Genomic DNA, 15,557 nt, shown 5'->3' on the forward strand with positions numbered 1-15,557 from the left:
TTCTGTTTTTTTAAAAGAATGTTTATAGCTGGCCTTTCTCTCACAGCCCATGCAGTGGACTTCTTAGCTGTCTATGTTCACCTCGAAAATACCTAGAGAGCAATAAATGACATGATGCCAAACCACTGTTCCCAGGACAATCACCATCTGATTTACTCCCTGTATGATATATCTAACACTATACAGCATTACATACTTGGTCTGTTAATTCTCTGTGTGTGTGTGTGTGTGTGTGTGTGTGTGTGTGTTCCTATAACACAGATATCTTCCTGTGGCTCTGGATATACTGGTATCCATTTCTCATTGGGTAAGCCCAGCCCAACCCAGTAAAAGCTGGGAAGCTCTGAAAAGAAAGAGGACAGGGTTGGGAAGGGGAACTTTTACTACCTAAATTAAGACTAGATAAACAACATATGTTAAAAAAAATACTCCAATGCCTTAATTAGGCTAAAGTTATTTGGTGTTGGTTGATGGCTGAAGCATTCCTTGATGCTTGGTTATTTACGAAATGACTATGCTGATTTCCTCTATTCTAATTCCACCCTTCATTTATCATATAGTTCTTAATGGTATGTAAATATAAAGACATTACTCTACTTACTGAGGGAGAAGTGCAAATGATTAAGTGCAAATGCAAGTCATGTCAATACTGTGTAGAAAATGAAATTTTTCTTTTTTTTTTCCTATGCAATTAACTAAGAAGCCAGTGGAAATTAGCCAAGAAAGAATACTCAGAAATAAACAAGCTTGATTACGGAATCCAAGCCCCATAGATACCTACTCTATCTATTACAAAATTAGAGTGCTCAAAACTCTTAACAGGAGTGAGGGGGAAAAACATCCAAAAAGATTCTGGTTTGAGATGCAGCCACTGAGCTGATAATTCTATGTCACATCACTAGCTACTGAAGAACTCATAAAAAAAGAAAAGAAAAGAAAACTCTCCACAACCAGATTTTAACAAAGAAAGGCACAGGAAGAAAACAGAAGATTCCATGGTATTTCCAAAGATGCAGTCATTCAATAGCCAAAGACAACAACTCTATAGAGTACTTGTTTCTAGATGAGGGAACTCTTTTCATAGGAGTAGAGAAAAGGCAGCAAGTCAAGGGCTTAGGAGTAAGGGCTCCTCCGATTAACCTTACTACATCCAAGCATCTGGTTTCAGAATGCCAGCAAGAGGCTGCCCATCAGCGGATCTGGGCTCTGTTCTACCAGACAGAATACAGACTGAGTTGGTGACCAATGCAGGACGTGTCTTTCTCGCAGCGAGATTAAGAGGTAGACATTTCTTCTCCATTTTTAAAGTGAGAATTAAGATAGTCTCCACCACTGTACACAGCATGTGCTGCTGTCACACATAACATTTAGTCCACAGGGTCCAGAATGGCTAGGACTGTATCTGGAGAGAACTAGAGTTTAAATGGACACCACTGAGGGTGGTGGATTCAGACTGGATGGGATCCCATGACTGCTTCTTAATGTAGCAGCAGCTGACTGTGACTTTGGGGTGCTTTCTGTTGGGAGAGGGTAAGTGAATGTGTGCATTTACCTATGAGGATCAGCTTACATCAGAAGAGGGTATCTTTGAAACTAGGTGTAGGAAGTGAGTTATGAGCCAGGCAGGGAAGTGGCGTGCGGGACAGGTCACAACTCAGGATGCCTCGCTTCTCACTTGATGGTTCTCAGGGGAGCTGCCCAAACACCTACTTTTAAGAACCACGTGGGTGCACCTTCTCAGTCCAAGCTGAGTGCAACAGGAGAGGCCCTTGACCCAGGAAGAGTCAATCCAGCTACAATATGGCCTCACTTGAAAAGAGAACCTGGGCCCATCAGATTCTGGAAGAAAACAGCTAATGACCCAAAGAACACTGGGAGCTGAAGCTTTAAGTGTCGTCTATGATGCAGAGAGTGTCTGAGAGAAGACAGATTACAAATAAGGCAAAGTTACGGAGAAAATGGATCTGTAGATTGAGGAAAGGATGGTGCAGGTAAGTGGAGAGGAGGAGAGGAAGACAAGAGAGACAGGCAGAGGAGAGGGAGAGAGAAAGGGAAAGGAAACACTCAGAGCTCCCTGGGTGCACCCAGTTTTACAGTTCATAAACAGTGTTATGAAAAACTCTTACTTTTTTGAAGTAACTGGATGAGTTGCTCTTACATGCAAACAAAAAAAACTTATTGGAAGCCATGAACATTGGCAAGTAACTTAAAATCTAAGTATGTATCTCACTTTCTTTGTTCATATATTAGGCCTAATATTTGCCCCATCAGTTCACCCAGGCCATTGGGGGAGCACAGTCAGACTGATGTGAACGTGAAATTTGTTGTTATTGAGGGGCATGGATAGTGCAATGACAGCAAGTTGTAAGTAAACAGAACTTTCCTTGCTTATGTCAGCCACTCAGCTCACTGAGCTTTTATCGTCCCTGAAGGCAAGACAACTCCGGTCAAAAGACATATTAATGCAAAATGACTTCTGCACTTTGTTAGGGGAAAATCAACCAATTCAAGGTTACGATCTCCACAAACTTAAACCACACTAAATATGTCATCTGGAAGAAAAAAAATAAATAAAAAGAATGTCTAGAAGACAAACTTTGGTGACAGACAAGGAGACCTCTCAGAACTGCCTCTTCTCCATGACTGCACAGCCTCAGGGCCTAACTTCTCACATAGGACTTCTGACTGGAGAGCTGGTAGACCTCCCCACCCAGCCTCCTATACTCCACACCCACTCCCAGCTCCCACGTGGCGAGGCAGCACCCGAGGACCTGGTGGCCTCCTCCTGAAATGGCCATTCTTCCTCCCACTGCTTCCCCCCAGGCTGGGCTAGCTGCCCCTCTTCTATACCACGTGTGCAGCTTTTTCAGTGTGCGTGGTATATTACAGGAAATTGTAAGTTTCTGCCTGTGGATCTGCATCTCCAAACAGATTCTGAGCTACTAGCGAAACCCAAGCACCTAGCACAGTAGCTGGTACATCCCAGGGCTGGAAAGGCACATCTCAAATGCGTGGGTCCGTGCTCCCTCTCTTCCTACCTTCCCTGGGCTGGTGGTTTTCCTATAATTATAAGGGTACTGCTCAGGCCCACAGTCATGTTGAAAAAGACTGCTGCGACCGTCTGCTAACTTTTCTTTCCCCTGGCTCTGCTGCCTTCATCCCAAAATCAAGACCACAACCAACCCTGAGAAGGTACGTTCTATTCCCCACATTTTCCCTTAAAGTATTAAAAAGATTTTAAAAAAAAAAGAAAAAGTCAAAGATATAATTTTACCAGTTTACACAGAACAGCTTCAAGACCCTAATCCAGGGATCAGTAAACAAAGAGCCACATAATTAAGATTTAGGGTTTTGTAGGCCACAAGGTCTCAGTCACAGCTCCTCAACTTTGCTGTTACAGCACGAAAACCACCACAGACAACAGGTAAATGAGCGGGCAGGCCTGCGTTCCAATAAAACGGAATTTACAAGAACACGTGGCCAATCCACAAGCTGGAGTTTGCAGATACCTAATTACACAATGCAGCAAACACGTATGATGTACATACACATGAGCGAAACGTGCAAAACATCAACGCCAGATGCTGAGGGATGTGCAGCACAGTGTCCCAGGCCCACATTGTTCTACAGGAGAGGCACCCAAAAGTAACTATGAAAAACAAGCAGACTTATGAGCGTGATAAAAGAAGCACAAACACCACTCAACAGTAAGCTTTTGAGCACCTGAACTGTTGACCACGGCATTTTCCACCACTCCCGCCTGATTTCTGGGACACCATGCACTCTGGTCTTCTTCCAATCTTTCTGACCAGTATTTCATAGTCTCCTTCACCAACTTTTCCCCACTACTTTGTTCTTCCCTAAAATGCTCTTACTCCTCCAGGTCCTGCCCTTGCTCTCTTCTCTCTGCCTTCTATAGTCTCCCTTGGTAAACTCCCGCATTCCCAAAACTTCAAGTACCACCTACGGGCTGAAAACAAATTACATCTGCATCTTCCCAGATATCCATAATGAATTTCCACCTGGGTGATCCCCAGGCACATCAAACTCAACAGTCCAAAACCCATTTTCCCCTCAACAGTTTCTTGGCCTGTGTTTCCATCTTGGCAAACAGCACCACCCACCACCTAAGTCAGACACCAGAAACACAAGCTTCCTCCTTAACTCTTCCCCTTCCTTTATTCCCTCTGATCTATGTCCTCATCCCTCACAATACATCAGTCACCAAACTCTGTTCATGTCTACATTCTCCACATCTACCCACTTCTCTATCTCTCTCTGTCCTTGTCCTCAACCAGGCTGCCACCATCTCCTGTCTAGAGAACAACCTCTGAACGGATCAACGGGTACCCAGGTTTGCCTCCCTCCAATCCACTTCCCACAGCAGAGCTAGAGTTACTTTTCTAAAACGCCTAGGGCAGATTAGTACCAGCTGTCTCTTAGCCCAAGCCCACCCTTTCATATGCTGTTTTATGGTGCCTGGAGCTAGAAGTCTGCAAACCATGTCCTCCAGGATCTGTTGCACTTGGCTTCCTGTTGAATTCTGTCAACAGGAGCCATTTATAGCAGACTGGAAGGCAGAGGTGGAGAGAAGAAACTCTCTTCCCCATTTTCCAGCTCCTGTCAGACTTCACAGTAGTGGCCACTCCAGTTCCCCATGCTTTTAGCACCCTGTATAGTAGACACAGACCCCCTGGGTGGTAGGAGCACTGGCCATAAGGTAATCCGTCCCCAGAGGCCCAAGCAGCTCCTGGGCAGTCGGCAGGTCAGCTCTGTCATGGCCCCTCTCTGAGTGTCTCGTTTCCGTTAACCACACCCACTCCCTTTTGCTCTCCCCAGGCCCCGGGATGGCAGCTACTTCCTGAAGTTACTCATTTCCAGGTTACCTTTGCTTCCACCAGTTATTCTTTCAGCCCCCCAGTACCTTGTGCCTCCAATTCCCTGTGTCAAATAACCTCTACTTGAAATAACAGCTGGGCATCTATTTTCTGACTGGACCCTGGCTGATGCGGTATTTGGCACCAGGGTTAGCTCCCAGGAAAGAAGCCCTTAAAATGGGATTCTGGGATTGGGTTGCTGACCTCTTTGACCTTGAACAGTGATGACCTCACACCTCTCCCCAGGACACTCCCTACACAGCAGCCACTGTGACTTTGATAAAGGGCCTGTCACCTCAGCAGCCATCAGGTGAGTGGGTGCACCAAGGCTCTCAGGTTCTAGAGCCACCGTTTGCCTCCCTCGTCTCTCCCCTTGCTGCTCCCTCCTCCTCCTCATGCCCCGAGCTCGAACCACTCTCAACTCCTTTCCATTTCAGAACCACTGTCCTCCTTCACTCCCTTCACAAAGCTGTTTCCCCAGCCTCATATATGGTGCCCCTAATCCTCTCTGTTCACCCGGTTTATTTCTACTTAGCTCAGACGACACTTTCTCCAAGCAGTCTTCCCAGATCTGCGTGCGGTCTAACTTCATCCACTACAGCAGGAATAACATCGCCTGTTAACTCTGTGTTTACACAAAACCAGGAATTCTGGGAAGACAGCACTACGATTAGCTTGCTCACACTTTTAACCCCACATAGCAGGTTTTTAATGATAGTCTATTGAATGAATAAACAAATCCATGAATGAGAAGGTGTAGATTAACTCCTACTAGGGAGATCTGGGAATGCTTCTTAAAGTTTGAATTTTGCCCTGGGGTGCTAAGCCCAATCTCCAGCACTGTAGAAAGTTTACAGAAGATACCATCCTTAGCTTCCACGGACTCTCTAACAAAACAAGTAAAAAGATCTCCTATTCCTTCAGGGGTACCCAAATTTTCAAGCAACTCTTGAAAAATAAGCTTCTTGGGAATAAAACTTACATCTTTGATATTTATCCACAGGCTACCACCTGGATAAAACTACCTTAGAAATATAGGGACTAAACTCCCCTGGATGTTTATGGACCCATCCTTTCCCCTTTTAGAAGGCCTACCTGGTTGCCAACATCTGTTCTAAAGTAAAATGTGTACTGAGATCCCAATAAACTTCCTTTATCGCTTTCCTTTCAAAAACCTCATACACATCAGATTTCAGAAACTGCTTTAAACCAAGTATGTCATAAATCTGAACATTACTTTCAGAACTCAGTAAATGGAAAGAGAAATGCTTCAATGAGGGAAAAATCATTCTATTGATTTCTCTGCATAGGTTTGCTATATAAATTGGAGATGTGTTTTCTTATTTGGAACTCATTCTTCCCCTAACCCTCAAATAGTTGAAATAATAAGAGAAATGGTTAAGTTTTCCAATAGGATAGTTTCATAACTTTATAGATACAAGTAACAGATCTACATGAATTTTACTTCTCAAAACTTACCTTTCAGACCTTATGATGAAATAGATCAAACATTGGCCAAAAGCTTCCAGGTTAACTTTTTTTTAATGCTTCTTGGCCATTTAGTAGACTTACTTCTGCTAAGTAAATAATAAGTTAAAAGGTTTTTGTTCTTAGGAATTTGGTTAATCATTTATGTTGTCCTTGATTTCTTGGTAGCAACAATATACTTAGCAAAGATCAAAAATAGCACATAATCCTTATTTATTTTCAGGTAATTATATTAAGACAATTCCTGGCATGATGTTAAAATCACACAGCACCACAAAAGGAGAAATCATTCCTCAAAACTTGTTTTGCTTTTCAAAATAGAGAAAGCTTTTTAAAGTAGGAAAAGCTTTTCGAAATAGGGAAAGTGTCCCCACTTTCCATCGTTACTTTACTCTCTCTTGACTTTGACGGTGGATCAGCGCTGGCCCTGCCCCCTTTCTCCCTCGCAGCAAATTCCTTGGTTAACTTCCAACTGTCAACCTAAGTGGTCTTGCTACACCTGAACCTCTCAGCCTTGTTTCCCTTGGTCACATCCAGAGAATTTCACTCAAAACAACAATCCCCAAATCACTTCTCTTGTGAGTTTCAGTGAAATATTAAGTATCTCATTCTTGGTGTCCCATAGGGCTTCTTCATTTCTTTCTTTTCAAAAAAGAGAAGCGGGGGTGGGGAGAAAGGAAGGAGAGATTGCAGAGCCACAGAGACATGATTGGGGGGTGAGGGGGTGCCCTCCTGGGAAGTGACAGCTGAGAAAGTGAAAGTTAAAAAGGTTAGGCCCTGATTAAGTGGAAGGGCTCTGGAGCCGGCAGGTCTATGTTCAAGTCAGTTCTGACGACTGTTTCTCTTTGACCTCATCACGACATGTGCCGTTTTGCACCTGCTCTGCTCCTCGTCTGTAAAATGATGATGTTAACACCTGCCCCGTGAAGTGTTGTGACAATGAAATGAGACAATTTGCACCAACTGTTTAGAACAGTAGCCACAGTAGTCACTCAGTAAGTGTTGCCTCTCATAATTTCGTTTCCTAAAAATGGCTAGCCCACAATTTAAATTCCCACAAGTTACAGTGGAAAAAATTGATAAGAAATAAGAGACATGCAAGAAGAAAAATGGCAAGAAGACGGGCGTAAATGAAGAAGCCCTTCAGGCATGATGAGAAATGACACTGGATGTGGAAAGAAAGAAAGGGGAAAATAAAAGCACTGGAGGCCACTAATCTAGTCCACCACACTCATTTAACAGATTGAGAAACTGAGGCTTAGAGCGGGCACGTGACTTTATGGCAAGTCACACATCTATGTTTCTTTCCTGGTCCACCTGTGAGCTCTTTTGGGGCAACATTCAATGGTTTACTCTTTCTTGCTTATACCCTAGATGACAGCACAGATACTCAATATGTTGTTAGTTTGAATGAAAAAGTTCTTTCCTTTCAACATTCTGAAGACTTCACTCCCTTCTCTTCTTGTTTGCATGGTTTCTGATGAGCAAGAAGCCACTGTATCCTTGTCCCATCACAGGTAAGGTGTTCCTTTTTCCCCTCTGGCTGCCTTCAGGATCTTCTCTTGTCTTTGGTTTCCTACAGTTCGAATAAGACATGCCCTACTATGGTTTTTTTCTTGGGGAGAGGGTCCTGGAATATAACGGAAAGTATCTATTTGGTCTTTGACCCTGGTTCCTGGCATAGAACTCCCAAAACTCTTGAAATTGCCAGAGTTACAGAAGTAACAGGAGTGTCTTGTTATTCATAAAAAGCCCTTTTCAACCATACCTGAGTTTTTGCTAATAAGGTGACTCTTGTGGACCCTTAGGTAGAGAGCTTCAAGATGGGGGCTGCTTGCCACAAAGATCAGGAAACGATTAGAGGGTTGGAATTCTCAACAGCTACCCTTTCCTGGCCTTCAGGGAGGAAGGAGGGCTGGAGATTGAGTTCAATCACCAAAGGCCACTGATTCAATCATGTCTACATAATGAAACCTCCATACAAACCTCTAAACAATGAAGTTCAGAAAACTTCCAGGTTAGTGAACACACAAAGGTACAAGGAGAAGAGCATACCCAGAGAAGGCATGGAAACTCTATTTCCCCTCCTCCTCAATACACCTCGCCCTGTGCATCTCTTTCGTTTGGCTGTTCCTGAGTTGTATCCCTTATAATAAACTGGTAATAGTAAGCCAAGCACTTCTCCTGAGTTCTGTGACTTGTTTCAGTGAATTATCCACCTTCAGAGGGTTGGGGTTGTAGGACCCCAGACTTTGAAGTTGGCTGGGCAGAAATGTGGGTAGCCTGTGTACCCTATTTGTGGCTGGCATCTGAAGTGGGGACAGACTTGCGAGACTGAGCCCTTAATCTGCAGGGTCTGTGCCAACTCCAAGAACTAGTGTCAGGATTGAATTGAATTGCTAGACACCCAGTTGGTGTCAGAGATCTGGAGAATTCATGTGAAAAAAAAACAACAACACATATTTAGTGTGGGAGTGGGAAGGACCCTCAGGTATTTATCTCTGAGCCTCCTGGATGTGTGGTCTGGTGTCTGCCATTAGTTTTGGAAAGTTTTCAGCCATAATCACTTCAGATATTTCTTCTGCTCTTTTGTCTCCTCCATCTGGAATTCCAGTGGCACACAGGCTGTATCTTTTAATACTGTTCTACAGACTTTGTATGTTCTGTCCTTTTTCTTAATTATCTTTTCTCTTTGCACTTCAACTTGGAAAGTTTCTATTGCTCTAACTTCAAGTTCACTGACTCCTTCTTCGTCAGTGTCAAGTCTACTACTGAGTCCGTCAAAGTTATTTTTCATTTCTGTTACTATGTTTTTTACTTCTAGCATTTTCTTTTCATTATTTCTTAGAGTTTCAATCTCTCTGCTGACATTACCCACCTGTTCTTGCATGTTGTCTGCTTTTTCCACTAGAGCCCTTAATGTATCATAGTTCATTTAATTTCCTTGTCTGATGGTTCTAACATCTATGTCATATCAGAGTCCAGTTTTTGCTTACTACTTTGTCTCTCCAGACTGTTTCTTACCTGTTGTCATGCCTTGTAATTTTTGGTTGAGTGTGGGACATGTCACAACAGTTGATAGGAAACGAGGTAAGCAGTGATGATTTAGTTATTTTTCCATCATAAAGACTATAATGAAGGTAGAGGGTAACATTATCTTCCATGATAACACATACTCTTGAAATTATTAATCATTCTCTGTTCAAACATGTACCTTCTGCTAGGTGTCTGGTCTAAAATGTACACATAGAGTCACTGAGCTAGTTCCTCAGGCTACCACTTGAAACAACACCATTTAGGCCACTATGAAAGGTGGGGTCACACCACCAACCAAGGTTAGAGAGAGCACTAACCTATCCACATTACAAACTAGTTGCTTTTCATATAATCCAGCATACAGATGCTTGGTGAAAACGTTTTCCAAAACTAATCTCTAAGTACTTGAGACTGGACCAGTATTTTCAGGCTACTATAATGTCATTTAGGCCAGTGAATTGAGATGCAGGAAAAATTGAACTCCTTCACTACTAATCATCACAGACTATTTTGAGAGAAGATAATAAGCTCCATATTTCCAACATAAATGCTTACAATTTTTTATGTAATTCATGACAGGGACTCCCTATACAATTGTGTTCTGAGTTCTGTTAAAGAAACAATGGTTTCCCTGTCTTTGCAAAGCTGACTGAAGTTAAGCAACAAGTAAGTCAGCACTGAAACGTTCACATCACAGATTCCTGAACGTAAAGGTCAAACCTTCAAAGATGTGAAGATGATCTTCTGCTTCCCTGACTTTTGGCAAAAGGATCATAAACTGAAAAAGGTGAGAAGAGCAAGATCAGAGAAAAGCTCTAGCCAGCTTCTCTCAAAGTCACCTCTCAGCTGGAGAGTAAGGAAGGACCAGTGAAGAGACATGGAAGGTAATCCCACTGTTGCTCGAAGGAAGACAGGCTGATGAAACTTCTCATTTCTCCGCTGGATGTTAGTGCCGTAAATCCTGTTAAGTCACCCTTCTGTTGTTGTGTTACCACTACTAAAATGTACTCTGAGGAAGGAACGTAACAAATCCCTGAGGGAAGGACTTCAGCTGTAATTTGATTCGTGGAAATAAGCCTACTTATGAATGTGCATGAACCTCTTTTCAGAAAATTCTCCAGAAACTTTGGTGAGTCAAGCAAGACCTAAGATACAAACCTAGTTAGCAGACAGGTAAAGACTAACCTGTTGTTCTTTTATTAAACTGAGCAGTAGAATACCTATAACATAGGAGGACTCTTCTGTCAAGAAAAGCATAGGAATCCTGGTTCAGCATCACCCACCAGACGTGCACCTACAAGTACCTCTTTGAACCAGGTCAAGTCACATCTTACTACACTTACACAGCGACTATTTAGCACATCACCACTCTCCCTTCTTAAACCTCATGCTGGGTGACTCCTGTTATTGGCTAAGGCCAGTGTCACAAAGTTAAGCAACAAGATGAAACATCACACGAATTGACAGCAACACAAAGGCAACCGGAAGTGATGTTTGCCGTGGAAAGAATTATCCACCAAGCATGAAGCTAGCTCGAGAAGCTCTTCCCATGTAAGAGATTTAAGTAATCAATTAATTCATCAACCACTTATTTAGCCATACATAATATATAAAGCACCATGCGATGCTCGGAGGTAAACGACCGGGGAAAAGAGCACAAACACGGCTGAGGTGTGGGGGTCTTCAGATTAAGGCCCGATTGGATTAAGAACCACAGAGAAACAGCACCTTAAGTCAAATGTACTGCTCGGCTCTTAATAAAATCACTTAATTGTTTAAACACATTTTTTCCCTACAAGAAATCTATTTTTTCTTCCAGTTTTGTTGAGATATAATTGACATACAGCCCTGTGTAAGTTGCAGGTGTACAGCATAGTGATTTGACTAACATACATCATGAAATGATTATCACAGTAAGTTTAGTGAACATCCATCATCTCATCTAAATACAGAATTAAAGGAACAGAATACAAAAATATTTTTTCTTGTAAAGAGAACTGGTAGGATTTACTCTCTTAGCAACTTTCATATCTAACATACAGCAGTGTTTATTCTACTTGCTGTGTTGTTCACTACACGCTAGTACTTATTTATCCTATAACTGGAAGTTCGTACCTTTTGGCTGCCTTCATCCAATTCTCCCTCCCTCCACTTCCCACCTCTGGTAACCACAGATCTGATCTCTTTTCCTATGAGTTGTTTTTGAAGTATCATTGACCTACAACACTGTGTTAGTTCCTGTTACACAACAGAGTGATTCGATAGTTGATATTTATTTCAAAATGGTTACCGCGATGTCTAGTTACGATACGTCACCATACAAAGATATTACATAGTTATTGACTCTATTCCCCACATTGTACATACATATCTGTGACTCATTTATTTTGCAACTGGCAGCTTGTACCTCAATCTCCCTCACCTACTTCTTTCCTCTTTCTACTCCCTCCCCTCTGGCAACCACCTGTTTGTTCTCTTTGAGTTTTTTGTTACCTCCAGCTGAGAGTCTCACTGACGGTTGTCTGGTCAACCACAGTATTTGTGGAGAAGAGGAAGAAAAGAAGAAAAATCAGCATCAGCTAATACTGCCTGGACTCTGCCCTCAGCCCCTGGGGGTACAGGAAGGAGCACAGCTCTCTGCAAGCAGGAATGGTGAGCGCAGTAACAAACGCACAGCCTGGACCTACGAGCTCATCCCAGTCAGGCGGAAACAACTGGGCCCAGCGTCCCAACCAAGTAAGACTAAGGCCCTGATGTGGTGGTCTCTGCCTTTCTCCTCTACCACCCAGAGTATCAGTATCAGTTAGGGAAGGCTAGTCACCGCTGAAATAGACCCCCAAATATCTAATGGCTCAGACAACTCAGAGCTTTGTGTCTGAGGAATGGGGGAATGAGGTCTTCCTCTCCCTCACACTGAATCAGGGACTTGGGTTGCCAGGCTCTGCCGTCTCCATCTGGGTCATTCTATGGGCTGGAACTCAGTCACATGCTGTACCCAAGTGCAAAGGAGCCTGGAAGATGCATTCTTGCTGTGGGCTCTGCAAGAGGGAAACATGGATGGTGGTGAGAAGCCAACACCCTCTGTCACTGTATTTTATGGTTTTTCCTCCCCCTTCCGAGCTTTTTCGTGCTCTCGACATACGTGTATGGATGAACGTGTGTATGTAGATATGTGTATATATAAAATGTGGTTTTATACAGTAAACTTTTTATCCCATCTGCATAATAAATGCCAGAGACCTTCACACAAAGATGGCTGACCCTTAATTTCTGAAGGAACAGGAACAACCAGATATTGGGACCCAGAAGAAACAGCTCATGAAGCTTTGCTTAGCTTCCTCCAAGAGTCACCTCCAGACAAGGGAGATAAACACTCCTATGGCCACACTGCCTTTAGGGACCTTATCAAGATCCCCCCAAATAATACACTCACGAAGGGTTCATCTCAAGCTGGCAAAACACTAGTACAGTATGTGATTTCCCTCATAAAGGGAGCAAAATGCCGAGTATTTCCTCAGTGCCCTCAGTGATTCCATTTCCCAGCTAAGAACCATCACGTCTTGGAATTAGCACTTTCATCACAAGCACTAGAAGCTGGCTTTTTTCTCAGAGTCATCTTTCACAAAGAGAGCATATTTTGTTTCAAAGGCATTTCACACCTAAACAATGGGTAGAAACAACACTGCACTGGAATATGGACACCAGGTAGCTGCTAACCCACTAACCCACTGCTCCTGGGTTCGTTACCCCCCACCTGTCTCCTAAAGCAGCTGACTTAAAACCATGCCTCAGCAAAATGACAGATCAGCGTATGTCGTGGACTTTTCATAGTCTACCTCAAATCACCGACATGCAAATGATCTGTAATACAGAAATATACTAGAGTATACACTCTTTTGGCAAGGTATACATGTGATTTATCTTGTTAGTTTCCACAATGCCTTGTATATACCATCACTCAAGAAATATGTACTGAATGAATCCTGTCATTTTTAAAATTTGTCAACTGTAAGTCCTCTGCATGCATCACCTAGATCTGTCAGTCTCGAGGACTCATCAGTATGACTCATTCTGTACACAACCTTGCTAACAGGTATGAGATAAATGCTTTCTGACTGTGACAGTGACAAAGCTGGTGGTGCTATGACAGCATGATCAGGCATAAAGGACCATGCTGTTTCACGTCCGTGGGTCTAATCAGCCACCGGAAGTGGTACAAGACCCCAGGTCCTAATACGGGGTCCCTGACCCCTCAGCACAATTCCTGTCTCCCACCCGTTTTAATTTTCTCCCTAGCATGTATCACCACCTGACACATGAAACGTATTTGTGTGCCTTTCATCCCACGAGCAGCTCTATAAGGACAGGGAATTATGTCCATGCTGTCCAGCACCTAAAACAGTGCCTGGAATACAGGAAGCACTCAATAAACATCTGTGGAAGGAATGGATGAAATAAAGAACATATTTGGATTCTTTCCTCCAAATCAAAAGCTTTTAGCCACCTAAGACATAAAGTTAAGGCCGGCAGCGATGCAAAAGTGAAATTTGCAAAATAGTTTGGTAACTAGAGAATTCTTGATCCCTGGGTTCTAATATCTGATGTTCTAAAACTTAAACATACATCTTCCTATCTTAGTTCCTAGGGACTTTTTCTCTTAATCTCATTTGCAGATCAACTGTATCCTTTGCTTTTCCATTTCCCTACTTGCTTCTCAAAACAAGAAAGAAAAATTACACGAACAATACCAAACTATGCAATAAATAATTAAACCACATTTTTCTCCCAGACCTAAGCCCCCAGATGTCATGGTCCATAGTTCCTGGAGCATAGCCAAATGCAGAGAAAAGCTTCCATCCCTCGGTGAAACAGAAACCCAGCAAGCCCAACCCCACTCACTAAGGAACACACCATGGCCGCAATGTCCCAAACTCTTTGAGAACTCACTCCAGCTTGGCCTTGACCCTCAACTCAACAGTGCAGCTTCTCCAGTCCCACTGGTTTCTGTCACTGGGGTCCAAAAGACCCACATGGAGCCTCTTCATGCCAAAGGACATCACACAAAAGTTTTGCATTGAGAATGAAACCAAAACACCACAAATTTGTACACAGCGTGGTCCTACATTTAAGCAACAGTGACTGCCAGTGTAGGAGTTATGAATCACTCAATGCCATTATTTATATGTTCTGGAAAGAGTAGTATTCTCCAAAGAGAAATGCTACTCTAATAGACTAGCCTCGATTTCAATACCAGTCCAACTTCAGCTGTGTTTTAACTCTTAACACACGCTTGAAGGATACACAACACAACTGCTCCTAACACGGGCTCACTGAACTTTGAGAGAACAGGAAAGAGGTCTTCAGAGTTTCAAAAGCACCCTGGGAGACTCTAAAATAGCTTCATGTTCCTCGTGGGGATCATCAGCATAACTGATTCCACCTCCAAATGCACTCCTGGAATTCTGAGTTCTCACCATAGAGATTTTTTAGCCAAGGCACTTGTCACAGTGAGTTGTCACATTTTGGCTCCACTGTAAGAGCGATAGTCTCCCTTAGACTTGCAAAGAGATTTACAGACTACTCCAAAGTTGTCTGGAATTAGACACAGAGCAAGAACAAAAATAACCTGGCCCTCGTTTTCACTTCAGTAAAATTCTCCAGTAAACCTACTCAGGCAATTAAAATCAATTTCAATCTCCACTTCTTGAGCCTTTCTGTTCTTTGCTCTTAAGAGAAAGAAGAGCATTCAGTAAACAAAACATGAGTTTTAAATCTGAATTCAAATCGCCTGGGGCTGCTTTATACTTCGGTAAATAACTAAGTGCAGCATAAACTAATAAATATTTCATATATCTGTAAAACATGTTCTGATAAAGCAATCACCTACCTTTAACTCAGCCTTTTAGTTAGGACCGGACTTATGGAAAACTCCACACACACACAGCACCTTTCCTCCTAGTGCTTCAAGGTCCTTATGAAGGAACAGAACTTTCTAAACAGGAAACCAAAGTGTAGTAAGGTGGGGCCATTTTCCTCAGTGACACCAGAACCGCAAATTCCTGACATTCCCCAGCCATAAGTTCAAGGCTTGCTTCATCATATATCACATGATTTCCACATGGAGATGGGTCTGATCCATGAATTTAACATGAAACT

General features: G+C 42.8%; 1 protein-coding gene across 6 annotated transcripts in view; it reads right to left on the reverse strand.

The window, feature by feature from the left end:
* The window catches only part of STXBP6 (syntaxin binding protein 6), a 222,443-nt gene that overhangs the window by 172,099 nt on the left and 34,787 nt on the right, over positions 1-15,557 (reverse strand). The window contains exon 1 of one of the 6 annotated variants that reach the window (XM_032481805.1): positions 15,289-15,390. The exons of 4 other annotated variants lie outside the window; for them this stretch is intronic. The gene's annotated coding sequence lies outside the window, so the exon portion shown is untranslated. Of the gene's footprint in view, positions 1-15,288; positions 15,391-15,557 lie in introns of those variants that run through there. One more of the 6 variants, XM_032481804.1, reaches the window with a different exon arrangement.

The sequence above is a fragment of the Camelus ferus genome, chromosome 6 (genome assembly GCF_009834535.1).
Source record: "Camelus ferus isolate YT-003-E chromosome 6, BCGSAC_Cfer_1.0, whole genome shotgun sequence".
Classification (NCBI taxonomy): Eukaryota; Metazoa; Chordata; class Mammalia; order Artiodactyla; family Camelidae; genus Camelus; species Camelus ferus.